At 46.8% G+C, this 14,169-nt stretch overlaps 1 protein-coding gene and 1 long non-coding RNA gene across 4 annotated transcripts in view; both read right to left on the bottom strand.

Annotated features, from left to right (window-relative positions):
* Positions 1-7,970, bottom strand: part of PLEKHM3 (pleckstrin homology domain containing M3) — a 97,917-nt gene extending 89,947 nt beyond the window's left edge. For 2 of the 3 annotated variants that reach the window (XR_010390040.1, XM_064515218.1), the window contains exon 1: positions 7,748-7,970. The gene's annotated coding sequence lies outside the window, so the exon portion shown is untranslated. Of the gene's footprint in view, positions 1-314; positions 470-7,747 lie in introns of those variants that run through there. The other variant, XM_064515220.1, reaches the window with a different exon arrangement.
* Positions 7,971-8,058: 88 nt separating this feature from the next.
* LOC135328884 (uncharacterized) lies at positions 8,059-13,705 on the bottom strand. Its single transcript, XR_010390041.1, has 4 exons — positions 13,230-13,705; positions 12,446-12,655; positions 8,245-8,362; positions 8,059-8,122 (listed from the first exon to the last, which is right to left on the bottom strand). It is a non-coding gene; the product is annotated as an uncharacterized LOC135328884 (long non-coding RNA).
* Between the last annotated feature and the right edge of the window lie 464 nt (positions 13,706-14,169).

The following is a 14,169-nucleotide window of genomic DNA, read 5'->3' as shown; positions in this document are numbered from 1 at the left end:
TATTTAAAAGTTGCAAAATCGCAACAGGTATTCACTTGAATAAACAAAGCACTGACTTAATCATACACCAAACAGTGAGAACTACAGGCTAGCCCATACAGACGCCACTTCACAGAGGCTGGCAGAGAAAACAGCCTTGCTCCCACACGAGAGACTGAAGCCACTGGAGCAGCAATCATTCCAGAAGGGCTTGTGACACGCCACTGAAACATTTCAGAGGAAGACTTTCAATGGTAGAAGACGTAATGTTGCTGTGTTCTTTATTTCAAATCATTAGAAAAGGCAGAAGGAAAGGGGAGAAAATCCACACTTACATTTAGCAGGTTCATTTTTGAATGCTGGAGGCTATGCTTCTTGTGCCTGCAGGTTTCCTAGATCCTGTGATACTGGGTCTAACCAGCGTTATGTAGACAATTGTGGTCTTCCAGAAGTACAAAATGATTTCACATCCAGTAAGATGCTGAATCACAAGGTCATGGGAAAATGACTGGCCCATGCATCACATGGTTCACAAATTGCAACACTGCTACCTTCTCCAACCCCCTCTGTTTGCCCTGCTCAACAAATGTGTGAAAGATGTCCTCAGCAGTGGGGGCTCATCCCCTCCTTACAGAAAGAAATTGCTGTGCCAGCTGTGCAGTATGTTCCCACTAGTGCTGGGATTCAGCAATCACATAAACACAATTTGGCATTTTCTGACAGTGGCATTCAACAAAAAAAATCATTCACTTCTGCACTGATTTGGTGCCAAATGAAAGCAAACTTTGAATGCCACTAAACAGCTCCACCACAGTCTCATCCAGCAGGAAAAGCAGTGGTAACCACTCCCTACACATGAAGGAGGAGGAAAAAAGACAAAGAATAGGATAGGCTGAACTATAAAGTGTATTGCTTTATGGTTCTTGGAAACATACGAAATTTTCCAAAAAACTTCTGCCTGAGGTAGTAAATAGGAGAGGAAGGGGGAAGCATCAGTCTAAGCTATTAAAGTCTGCCAAAGCTAGGGGCAACTGTAAGCAGGGCTTTGTTATGAGAAGCAGATAATCTAATAGCTCATCCAGGCCCCTGGGAACTAACCTTACAGAAATAAGTGAAGGAACATGGTGTATTATACTTAGCAAAAAGAGTTTGAGACAGAGCTTGCAGCAGCTGAAAAATACATGTTTCGATAGGTATAGCTAGCACAGGCACAGCTTTCATCCATGCACATGCAGAAGTCAGATAATTAACGTGCACTTACAACATGAGTAAAGTCTTTACTGACATGAGTTTATAATGGTCACATTACTCACATGGCTGAGGTAAAGAGCAAAGATTGCTTGCTGGTCATGCCATGTAAGAGACAGAAGTTCAATTTGGTTAAGATCAGGCAACGCTTAGAGAAGCTACAGGGACTTCAGACCTAGGTGACATAGCAATCTGACAGCAGAGAAAAATCAGGGATGACACATACAAAGGAACGTACACTGGAAGGAATCATTAAACTTCCTGATGTGCTTTTCTGGATTCCCATGTGCCAGGGAAAATATCTGGGCGTAACACTGCAATAATTAAAAAGCATGGAGCAGGCAAGGGTAGAAAGAAATCTTCCAGGTGACATATAAACACCATAATAGGCACCAGCTGTGTACCTTGAGCTTATATATTATGTCCAAGACTGTTCACTCTAGCTTAAAAAAGAAAGCAAGCTAGAACCAGGAGGTATTTAGGAACCAGTGAGATGCATTAGTTCAGCAATCCGTACAAAAATATTTATAGAAAAGAAGCATCTTTCAGTTTGGCTTCCTAAGGAAATGGGGTTTGTGCCATCATCCTGACTATCTACCAGTTATTCTCCCTCCCTCTCTTTCTTTTGAATCTGATGGCAAATTTCAATTAGATGTGACAGAGCAGTAGAGTCTGTAAAAATGCAGTTTTTGCACTATTCCTGAATACTGGAGAGGAAACAAGCCCAACTCACACTCCTGCTGAGGGAGAGGCAGTCAGGACACAGTCCCTTACCCCTTCCAGGAGGCAGAAGCTGGCAGGCCAACGCCAGCACCAGGGTCTCTCCAAATCAGCCACAGCATAAGCAGTTAAGTGTTGCATGGATCTGAAGACAGTGGGAAGCAGAGGGGGAAAGAGGGATAGGAGGCATCTGACGCAACTTGGTAAGAAAGCAGTGTTGTCAGTTTAGGTGGGCTTGCAGACTTGCCTCTTCAGAGAACAGGTGATAGAGACGTGTAAAATAATGAAAACAGCAGTTTCCCCTTTTTTCTTGTATTTGGAGAGAGACTTAGAGAGGAACAACCAATGACATTGACAAGCAATGTATTCAGGAGGAAATGCACAAATGAAATGAGCGGCCAGCCAGCAAGTTACCAAAAGGTGGGGTAATACTGTTAAAAGTCCCCAAGTCTCACCGATTCCTAACAATTCTTAGGCTCAAAGTCTCAGGGGAGGTTTGGACATTTCAGGGAATTTGATCTCAAGACCACAAGAGGAGTTTTAAAAAGCACCTGTATGTGAATAGAAAGCAGTGGTGTCTCAGCCACTGGAGAGCTTACTCTGTCCCATTCCCAGCCTCCTGGAGCCCATGGACACTTGAACATCCCCCATCACTACTGTGGGATCCAGCTCTGTACATCTCAAAACTCATTGCAACTGTGGGCAGAAACTCCTATGCTAACAGGAAAAAGAGAGAGAGGCATCCTCTCTGCCCCATATTCTTCATTTTAATGGCAAAGCAGTGCACAGCAGTGCCTGCAGACAAAACCCTACATTACCAATGGACTTCTGAGGCACTAGAGATTTTAAAAAGTGAAATATTGTATTGTGATAGCTTTACACAGCTCCTCTTCTCCAGGGCAGACCCAAGCTGTTTTTACCAAACAAAATTAAACTAAGCACTGTAAAACTTTGCCCAAACTCCCCAGGATCAGCTCAGAACCTCAGTTTTCAATCCAACAAGAAGAAAAGACCCAAGTTTTTAGTTCTCGTACCTCTAAAGTAAAAGAAAGATAAAGCTGCCGTGAGGGTGACTCATGCCAGGCAGTCTGCCAGAGTTTGCTGAGACACAGAGGGTGGAGGTGTTCCACACAAAACCTACTGCTGAATCGCTCCTGTGAACAAACTTTCTGCACCTCATGTGGCAAGAAAACACAGCCCACAGTGTGTCCCCCCCGCAACAAAACCACACAAGCAAATTCCTTGAGAGGCAATGAAGACCCATGTCACTCCCCAAGAGAAAGGCAGACTCTTGTTGACACCCGGACAGTAGAAAATGAGGAGCCAACTCTGGCTCCTGTCTCCATGAGACAGCAAAGCTGCAATGTGGTAACAGAACAAAGGCAAGCACCACAAAGGCCTTTATTTCTGGCACGCTGCAGGCCTGGACCACTACAGTCCAGCCTACGGCCTGTGACAAGCCTTGTCTAAGTAACAGGTGATCTGGGGAAAAGATGGACATATGGCCTCCTTGAGCACAAACTACTGGGGCTGCTGTAGCTAATATCTGATGGGCTTTTCTGTCAGTCAGTCTCCGACCAACCTCCACCTGCAACCTGAATGTCTTTGAGCTGCACCTTGAAAAATCAGTGCAGACCTTCCTTAGCACACCCTAGGGGTTTTGCTGCTACAAAAATTTCTGGGTAGCTCTGTGGGTCACATCAGTCAAGTGTTGCCCAGAATCTGAATGAGATGCATTTAGGTCAGTGACAGTCCCTGAGGACCCCGCTCTGCTACACAGAATCCCTGAGAAAGTTCTGAAGTTGAAGACTTAGGAGCTACCTCCCAGTTAAGAAGTTGAGCTGCATTTGTCAGGGGGCACATCTGAATGAGTAGAAGAGGGGATGAGGATGCACAGGTGGCTGGCTGTTACACACCAAGTCTTTACCACTGTCTATACACTTTTATATGTTCCTGGCACAGACTGCTTGCAAAAAGAAGAATTGAAAGCGGCAGCAAAATGCAAGCTATTGTGCTGTGCCATCTTTCCAGCATCCCCCCCGCTGTAGCTGGACAGTAGGTGATTTTTTTTTTTTTATCTACTTACAGCATAGCAAGGCCTACTCAATAAACATTGGCAGCCTTTTTCTGACCCCAAGTTCTTTCAAACCATGATGACGTCCAGAAGCCCTCTTTCCTTTAGCAGTATAGGAAGCATAGTGCTGTAGCTGCTGTGGGTTGAAGACTTGGCATACAAGGTTCCCAGTCCGACCCCCTGTACTGTATGCCATCCATATGTAACCAAAGAACAGTCCTGGTTCAAAATATTTATACCCCTAGTGATTAGAAATCCTATGCAGGCACTGCTAGTTCTCTCTCCTATTACACAACTGAGAACATAACTGCTCAAAATTTCCAAAAGTCCTTACTTTAAAAATGTGCCAAAACATGTGCTTTCTGACTAATACTCCTGCACACAACCACTGACAATATTCAGGAAAAGCTCACAATAGCTGGAGAAAGAGGCTCTCCGGTAAGCAAGGCTTGGCTGTAGAACCATGCACTAGAAGAGAACTGAATGTAAGTGCAGCTACTGCTGTGCTACAAAACCCACCTGTTTGCTATCATCTCCCTGCATTTAAGGATGAAAAGGGACTGCCAAAATTTATCAGGAAAGAAGAGCTCCTACATTCTCTCTGCTAGACCCAGGGAGAGGTGAAGAGCAGGAGCAGTTGCAATGAACTTGGTGCTTAACCTCAGTGAAGCTAAGAGACAGCAGTGATCTCTTCCACGCTACAGAAAAAAAAGCCAAGAACAGACAAAATTAACAAACAGGAGGTGAAACTGGGGAGGAAAAGAAGTCCCTTAGGGATAGCACACACTTAGCAAGCATACGGGAGTGATAGCACAGATCTACCCCAGCCACTGACCTGGCCCAATGCCTTTAACAGGGAGGCTCCCCAGGCATCCTCCCTACGTGGCAAACTAACACATCACAGCTACAGATGCCTCATACAGTGATGACCATACAGTGATGACTAGTAAGCATTGCTTACAGTACACATGGCTTTTAATTGTAAGTGCACTGTGGAAACAATAATTAAAATGCAACAACCTCCAAGCCGAAGAGTACGCAACATCATGCTGCGCCTGAACAAAGTGGATACAGCGGACAAGGAGGACTGGACAGTGGAGGACAATGGATCACAGAAGCTCTCCTTTTCCTGAGACAGACGGCCGTACAGCCCTCTCAAGATCTTTAACACAGATGCCTTTGCCTTGCAGCCATGTGAGCCACATCCCTCTTGGCCAGAGAATACCACAAGTATTGTGTGGTTGTTTCACTTCCTGTGGATGATTAACTGTGAAATCTCAGTACCTGGGATGGGACTGTAGAAAGGATCAAGAACCTTCAGCAAGGAAATGAATAAAAAGCAAAGCAAAACAGCGGAAGAAGAGTTAGCTGACTGTGACACACAGCCCAGGCTGCAGGCCAGCCAAACACATCAGCACGTGGGTACATCAACTACTCAAACTAAAATCCAAACTACCTCCATTTCCACACTGTCTGTTGGTTGATTTTGACTGAGTAGGGGGAGTAATTTAGGTCTAGCGAAATAGAGGCTAGCCTGAGTCCCAGCCCTGCACCTACAGATCATCCGGGTGCAACCATGCCAAGCCCACACTTCAGGCATAAAATCCTCAAGGACAAACCAAACAAGGCAGTGCGGTGCTTTGGCCTCGGGCACAGATGTGTGGTCTTACGCACACCTGAAGTCCCATATAACAACACAAGGGAGGTTGAGTGATTTCTACTCTTGTATTTGTTTGCTTTGTGAGTACATGTTTGTTTAAAATTACATAACTTGCACTCCGCATGCTGCTCTTGATTACAACAACTGCTGCATGTTCTGCCAGGCAGGCAGACAGTGCGAGGACAGCAGAAAAAAACAGCCTGTTACCTCGTGAGTTCAGCACAGAGAGTACAGAGAGACCCAGGGAACAAGGTATCTGATAGGAATGTAAGCGGAGAAGTGATTGAATTGGATATTCAAGAAACAACAAAAAATACGACTCAGTTTAATACTTCTAATTGCATCTGTCATGAAGTACCAGCTTGTTACCAGCTTAGAAGTAGAGGAACTCTGAATATACTAACTGACAGAAAAATTTTTTTAAACACACGTTTTTGTTTAATGCAAGCTGAAATTTTACAAATATCTCCCTGTTCCATGCTTCTTACAACTATGCTGCAAGAAAATGGCAGCCCTTAAAAGCTTGAAGGGTTTTTTTTTTTTTTAATGAAAATACTTTCTGTTTGTCTCCATTAATTTGGTTCTTGAGGTTGTTCCTCTAGCACTCTCTATGCAGACTGCTGAAACTGCTGCTGAGCTGTTCAACTGTTGTGTGCAGCAGCGGTCTGCTTGCTGTGCTTTCCCTGCTGCCCAGAGGTGGCTGCATTTAAGCAATGAAGGACATGTATAAGGGAGGGAGGGGAGGCCAGATGAAGACATTTCTCTCCTTCTGAGTAGGACTCAGGGACAGTCCGTAAGATGCTTTGGAACCTTTCTAGATGAAGCAGTAGCTAATATAAATAGTAATATAACAACTGAATCGTTTAATGCCTATGCCAGACTGCACAATTAATTTTACCTAGCTCTGTAGAGTAAGTTTTATTGAAGCGCATCAAGCCAGAAGCAACGACCAGGCTCTAGTTCTGCCAGAACAGCCCAGTATACTCCATACAACTGGGAATAGCAGCTGCCATTGTCCCACAGGCCAGGAGGGTAAGAAACACAGGAAATCCCAGAGGAACATGGGAGACAATATTTCCCTGGGATCCTGGCAAGGCCATGAGAAAACAGACTCGAGGTCCAGATCTGTCCAGCACAATGCTGTGTAAGTAGCCCTGACCTGGGACTCTGTCTGACCCTTCTTTCCAACGGTGGTACTCTTCTTGTCTTTCAAACAGCCAGGGCCAGAGTGGTTTGGCACATTTACTGGGGGGGGGGAAGAGAGGGAAGGCAGGGGAAGAAAAGGAACCAATGATCCAAACACCACCGAACTTCAGCACACGACCACAGCAACCCAGATCCTGAGGCCCTGGCAGCCTCACAATTAGCTAAGCCTGCAGGCTGCTGGCAACCACATGTACTGCTGTAGACTTGTGTAACTGCTCCAGCACAAATACTTGTCTCAGCTGTTTTCTAGACCAAACTATAACTTTATTATCAATGATCTTTGCAAAAGCCCAGCAGAAGCCTCAAAACGTCTGATTAAATTGACTGTAACACACAGTATTATTTCAAGCTGGTAAGATTCTGCAGAAATGATGTAACTACCTACTGTAGACCAATGAGAGCTGTCACTCCGCTACACAGTGCCCTCTTTTTGCATTTCAGATCACTGATTTTTTAAACCTGGGATTTAATTCATGTATTTTTTTTGACATAGGATAAACAACCCCTGCAAGTGTTAAGATGAAAACTGCTGTTGCTTTGCGTGTTTGGGTACTAGTGCTACCAAGACTCGCATGCTTTCCAGTCCTACACATTGTGACTTGGTGTAGTCACCCAGTGGGATTACACGGTGCCTAAAATTAGATTCGTCTGTAAGTCTTTGGAGGACCGGGGCCACAAGAAAGGAAAACAGATCACGACGGCGGGCGCAGACATGCATGTGCGCTCCGCGGCCCGGAGCCGGGAGCGGGGCGCGGCCGGGGCCGGGGCCCGCCGCAGAGGCCGGAGCCCGCGGGCGCTCCCCGCGGCGGGAGGAGGCCGCGGGCCGGCCCGGCGGGAAGGTGAGCGGAGCGGGTATTTACCTGGCCTTTCCGGAGAGCGGCTCTGCCCCGCGCCGCGGAAGGGGCCGCCCCTCGCTCGCCCCCGGCGCGGCCCGGCCCGGCCCGGCCGCCGAGGGAGGCGGCGCGCAGGCCCCGCAGCCCCGCCTCGGCCGCCCGGTGACAGCGGCCGCGCGTGCCCGCGCTAAGCCTTCCGCCGCGCCGGGAAACGCCGCCGCCGCACCAGCGTTCCTGCCGCCGCCCGGCCCCGCCCCGCCCGGCCCGGCCCGGCCGCGGGAGCGCCAGCCCCCGCCGCACCGGGAGCGCCGGGCTCTCCCCGCCCGCGCGGGGGCTTACCTGCGGCGGGCGGAGGGCTGCAAAACGACTCTCGCCAAAAGATCCCCGGTTCGACCCGCTATCCTAAAATAACCAAAGCACGAGACAACTTTTAACTCTCTATTTCCTTAACGCAGCATGGGAGCCCACCAAAACACCCCGTGCAAAGATAGCGGTGCTGCGCGACACGCTGGTCGGACACGTACCCGGAGTTCCAAGCCCGGTGCGTCTACATCGATGCTGAGCAGCACCATGGACGTACTTAAAATCGTCGGCGCTGTGATGCTTCCCTGACTGTGTGTCCCGGGGTTCAGCGGTGCTTCCCTGCACAGAGACAAGATTAGTGCTGAAATTTAACCGTACTAATATCTGCTGCTGAAGTGAGTCCATAAAGAGGAGTCACAGTCCATAATAAGAGGAAAGAGTTGGGTTATCTTCTATAAGTAATTTTCTCGCCCCACCCTCCCCCCCATATTTAGTATATGCTGCAAAACGTGACTGGTGCAACTGACATAAAGTTGTGTTTGTAAGAGTTACCTGATTTCAGTGACAGGAAGGATGAATGAGAGCCTTCGGCACAAAGAAACAGTTTATATCTAACTGAAAATTAGTTAATTCTGGCCTTTACAAATAATATATTACTAGAACACCATACATTGCAAGTCGTGTTCTTAAAGATGAACAGCTTCTTCGCTGGGTAATGGTTGAAGATTCTTCCGTTCATTCTTACAAATTCAGTAGTATTCACTGTAACCCCTCAAAGGACGATGCAGTACCATCACAGGCCACAGATGCTGCTGCTTCAGCCCTCTGCCTCCCTGCCAAAGCTGTGTGCTCCCCTCTCAAAAATACGCATAAAAATCCAGCCTCCTGTTGGTTCTGGCTTCATGGCTGTGTTAATGCAGGATTGCCTGTGTTTAATATTATGAGCACACTCAGTAATTTTCTGGAAAGTGGCCCATATATCATTTTCCACCTGTAACGGAAAAGTGATTTCAGGCTGCAGAAGGTCAGGGGACTTTGCTTGCAACACTTGCAGGAGGTTTGCTTACGGGTATGGAATAGATGTCATTTATTTTTAGGGGAGGGGAGCGGACATTTAAGAAGTAAATGGAAGGGCAGAAGTAAAGGGAGGGCTGCAAAGAGGTGTTGTTCGAGAACCGGTAGGTTGGAACTGCCACCCCTCTGCCCAAAACCAGACTCACAGACAGCCTGGCAGCCGTAAATCTGGGAGGACAGTAACCGTGTGCCCCGAACCCAAAACAGCATCAGCAGCCAAGCCAAACTTCAGGCATTCAGCGCAGGACTCGGGCACTATTCCTGCCTCCCTCTCTTTGCCACGGCCAAAGCGTGTTCCCGTGGGGCTCCTCGGGACCATTCGCCAGACCCCTCACAGTGCTCTGGTCTGCACGGGGCAATCCCAAGCACATCCCTGCGTGGCGGATGGGGAACATGCTCCCTGCCAGGGCTTCGGGCCCTCTTGGATGCTTCCCGGGGCTTAGCCAGCACCAAGGCCCCTTGCCTCATTGCAGGCTTGTCTGATGCACTGCAGCGGTCTGCAGGAAACGCTGTGTTTTCCCCCAAGCATGAGAGAAGCAGATATTGGTCTCTTAATTTCATCCTTCTCGGCCATCTAAGGAACACTTTTCCCAGCTCTAGATATTCCTAACTCTCTTATCTGCTGGAAACCCTTTGCAAAGGCACTGAGATGAGCAGCACTTTACATTTGCTAGGCAAAACACAGTGCAACACACACCTTTCTTACACAGCCATTAGGGAACAATTTGGGTTCAGGTTTTTAGTTTTCCATTCTATTTGAGAAGCACTTAATAAACAATTGCCACCATTTTATTGACAGGAGGAGGATATTCCCTTCCCTTTCTAAATGATACTGTTATATCTGTGATCCATCACATATTCCTCTACCACAGCTTAAAACAATAGAGTCTTTCTGAGAGCAGATGGCTCTACATTTTCTTCCTTTAGTTTGGTGGAGACTTCTCTTCCTGCAGTTTGCATGCCAGTGGAAAGAGCAAATGACCAACCTTATCCTTCAAAGCTATAGGACCACAGGTTGTAATTCTAAAGAAATATGAACCTCAAATTTGTTGCTGTTATATTTAAGAATATAAGTTCCAGATCTAGCGTTTCTAATTGTTTTAAGCATATTGCCATCCACCAACACGGAATCACAAGCTGTTTCAAGCAGGATATACTGGTTAAAGACATGGTGGTGGCTATCCAACCAAACCTTCCACACAGCTCGACTTCCGACTTTGTCCCCCTTGTTCATCAAACATCCACATACAGTCTGAAACTGAACACCGTGCTTAGAGCCACCTGGCGGTTAACCAACCATGCCCTATATGTCCACACCACAAAAATCATCCTCCTTCCACTTGAATGTCTCAAATGTCAGCTTTTTCTTAGCTCTTAGATTGAGGCGATGGAAGTCTTTAGAGTCAATACCAAAAGAGGGAGAAAACAGCTCTGTTAACACTGGGAACATAAAAACAGGAACTTAGCTGCTTTCCTTGTGTGAGAGCTTGCAGGACTGAGTGTTCTTTAGATCTGAACATCTCACATGAGTACTGCAGAATCCTTTTCCAAAAAACAGATCATTGTACCATCTATTCCAGAGTTGGGCTCCTTTTGATAATAATCCAAACGTCTTTCTCTTAAATTGGAAAATTCTCACAGAAATGTTTGCACAGATCCTCAGCTGGCGTTATGTGGAAGGAGCAACGCCAATTTATCGTGGCCATAGACAGACTTGCCAGTTCACACCAGCTGAGCATTAGACCCACTGTCTTTCCCCGCTGCCTCTGAAGAAGGAGCCTTTTTTCACACATTTTAATTACTGACTCCCTACATAGAAGCTATTTCCTCACAGAAAGGCCGCTAACTGCCACGTTCAGCACAAGATGAAACCTTTCCGATAATTGTTCCTTGAGTTCATGTTTGTGAAAATAAATCTCATCAGATGATTAAATTAAACACCGCAGCCAGCCCAGCTATACGCTATTTTCACTTATCATGCAGAAAGAGAGATCAAAGAGAAGGGCCCAGGTAGAGTTACTCCAACTCCTACAAGTTTGGTTGATAGCTACCTATTGAACAGACTAATTAGCTTCCTACTTGGGGTATACAGCCCAGAAGAATTAACCCTCCCTAAATAGGCTGGTATAGCCATTTTCATGCTCTGTAATCAACTGGATGCAGAGGGATGACTGTCACCTCATTTTTGCATACTGTAAAGAAGCAACACAGACTGATTCTGACTTTGGAGATCTTTAGGCCTCCATCCCCTTCAGTGACTTGCATGGGTGTGAGAGGGGAGCTGGTCCAGGGAACATGAGCCAAGGCTGGACAAGACACTCTTCAGCCCTGCAGAGGTTCTGCCTCTCAGCTCTTCCCTCCTGAAAACCACTGTCCTCCCTTTTAGCGAGCAGAAATCCCCATCTCTGTGCTCCTGCAGCAAGAGGCAACACATCTCTCTCAAGCTCCTTGGCTCAGACACTGCTCAAATAGGGAGATTGTTTCTGAAACTGAGTTTCATCCAAGCACTTCCGTGCTTTGCTTTCTCGTGCCATGGCAGGTAAAAGAGGAGAGCAAAGCAGTGGACAAACGTAGCCCTCGTTCCCACTGTAAGCTCACCATCCTCCCTGCAAGCACACACACCCACACAACCAGAAAGCCCTGCTATTCTTCTGCTAATGGGATTGGCACCGCTTAAAGCAGTCTGCGAGGGTATTGTCTGCAACCACAGCAAGAGAAACATTATTCAAAGGCCATTCAGGCCCCAAAAGAAGCGGCAGAGCAGAGTAATTATCGGAGACTCTCCATTAACGAGGGCATCTTTGCTCTTTGTCTGTGTTGGTTTAATAAGGGCCACTAATGGGGCCGGGGGAGGGGCAGGCTAATGCTTCTAAACAAACCTCCTTTCCTCCCCCACCGCCGCCCCGTGAGGAGAGCTGGCTTTATGGGCACTGACAGCCCAGCTCCCAGTTACCATATTGCAAAGTGACCTTCAGAAAAACTTAGTGTGAACCCAGCCGCTTTCAGTCCCATCCCCACAGGGCCACCAGGAGCATCGTTTGGGTGGCTGTTCTCTTTTTAGCCTTTCCATATTTCCCAGTGCTTGCCCAGGCCTCCTTGTACACCCCCCGCCTGGCCTCTCTCATGTCATCTTGTGACCTTTCATCGCTGGACTCAACAGCACTGAGTGGCAGTAATGAGGGACGACAGTGCAGATTAAGTTCTCGCAGCAAAACCTGGGGCTGCTGTCCATTATCCAGCAGCTACAGCTGGGAGATGCTGCTGGGAAGGCAGGATTGGAGCAGCCTCCCCTTCCCACACCACTGGAGAAGGCAGGTGGGGATCTAGCCCCAGGCCAATGGGTCCTACCTCTGGGTCCTGGTGCTTTCCTGGTGATGGAGAGGTGGGCTGAGGTAAAAACCAGCCTGACCTTCCTGAGATCCCTCAGAGCCATTCTCAGAGGCGTGTGTCTAAATTCTTCTGAGAACCTGATAGACTGTCCCCATCTTCAAATGCCAGTTTTCAGAGGCCACCTTCTGAAGCAATTTGCAGTATTACAGTCAGTTGCATATTGGCCACCTAAACAATAAAATGTGGACAAGAGGTCTCAGGACTTCTCTGCAAAAGACAGCGTTCAAGGAGTGCACTGTAATGATACACATATGCTCAAGTAATAAGCCAAGAGAATGATACAGTCCTTTTCAACTACAATGTAAAAAGTACTCTGGAAATAAGACGACTGAGAACTGCTAGACTCATTTTTAGCCAATGAGGAAACCAAAGAACAGTAAAGGAAATAGTTCCCACAAGTTTGTGCAGGTGGATTGCAGAGACAAAGCAATGTCTGCATACTGTGTACCTGAACGTGGGCATGTCAGCAGCCTCAGGAACTGTACCTCAAAGCTGCCTGATGTTAGCGCTGCCTCCTTCGTTTTGAGGAATGTTTTTCAGACAGGGTATGGAATGAGAAAATTCTCTGCACAGGCACCCATGCAGCCTTCTCCACCTTGGTAAAGGGCCTGGTGCTAAGTGTTTATCACAAGCAGCAGAAGAAAAATATGGAATATGGAAAATATGTAAAAATGTGGAAACTCCTCACTGCTTAAACCGTAAGGCTCAGGTTTGAAGAAACAGACCCCACACAGGAACTCACCCATGCTTCCTGAGAGCTTGGTAGTTTTGAAGTTTTCATGATTTCAGGCTGTTTCTTTCAACATTTCATCAGTAACTGCATCTCTCGTAACAAAAGAAACTCTTCCTAGGTGCATCTCTGGCTCCTCTCTATGGGACCAAAACATCTCCCAACAACCCTGCCTGCAAGTCAAAGAGAGAGCAATCACCCTTTGCACACAGAGAACTAAGTCACAGGGAAATTAAATGACAATACCTGAGGTCATTCTTGCCATGATAAAGCTAGGAAGTGGATACAGTTCTTTCTCTGGACTCTTTAGTGCAGTGTTTTAAGATCAATGGTATTCTTTCTCCATATTTTGAAATATCTGGAGGATCACGCTCCTGAAAATCATTCCTATTTTCAGCATTTCATTCTTCATGTTAATCACAGTTTGTTTGTACTCTTTTTCTTTTTCAGAAGGAATTATCATATACATACAGAGTAACTGCCTTTCCTATGGATTTTGCAATCTAAATTAGGAGGGTAATAAATAGATGCAGAAGACAGTGGATTGCTAGAAGCACATGACCTGACCTCTGACTGGTGCAGGTTTTGTATTATAAATTTCATCCTTTCTCACCACCAGCAGATAACACAAACAGGCTTTGCTGAAAATGTGCATTTTTAAGAGATTCGAACAAAAACAAAATATTAACTCAGAGTGGAGAAGGATTTAGTCAGTGTCCAAGGCAAGCGTAAATGGAGAAATGCAAAAAGAAAGAGGTTGGTTTAAGGCCTAGAAGATGTGGGTACCACAGAAAAAGCAGTTGCAGCATGGGAATGGAGGGCTGCCCAAGGGCTGGACAAAGAGATTTGTCATCAGAACGGGTAGATTTGAGACCCAGCATGAAGAAAAGCTCTGTGAGTAGCTTGCACATGACAGACTGAAATGAGATGGTCCTGTGGTAGAGGAGAGCAG

This window comes from Dromaius novaehollandiae, chromosome 7, assembly GCF_036370855.1.
Source record: "Dromaius novaehollandiae isolate bDroNov1 chromosome 7, bDroNov1.hap1, whole genome shotgun sequence".
Lineage (NCBI taxonomy): Eukaryota > Metazoa > Chordata > Aves > Casuariiformes > Dromaiidae > Dromaius > Dromaius novaehollandiae.
Note: the sequence above shows the minus strand (reverse complement) of the source record. Positions and strands in the feature narration are given on the sequence as shown.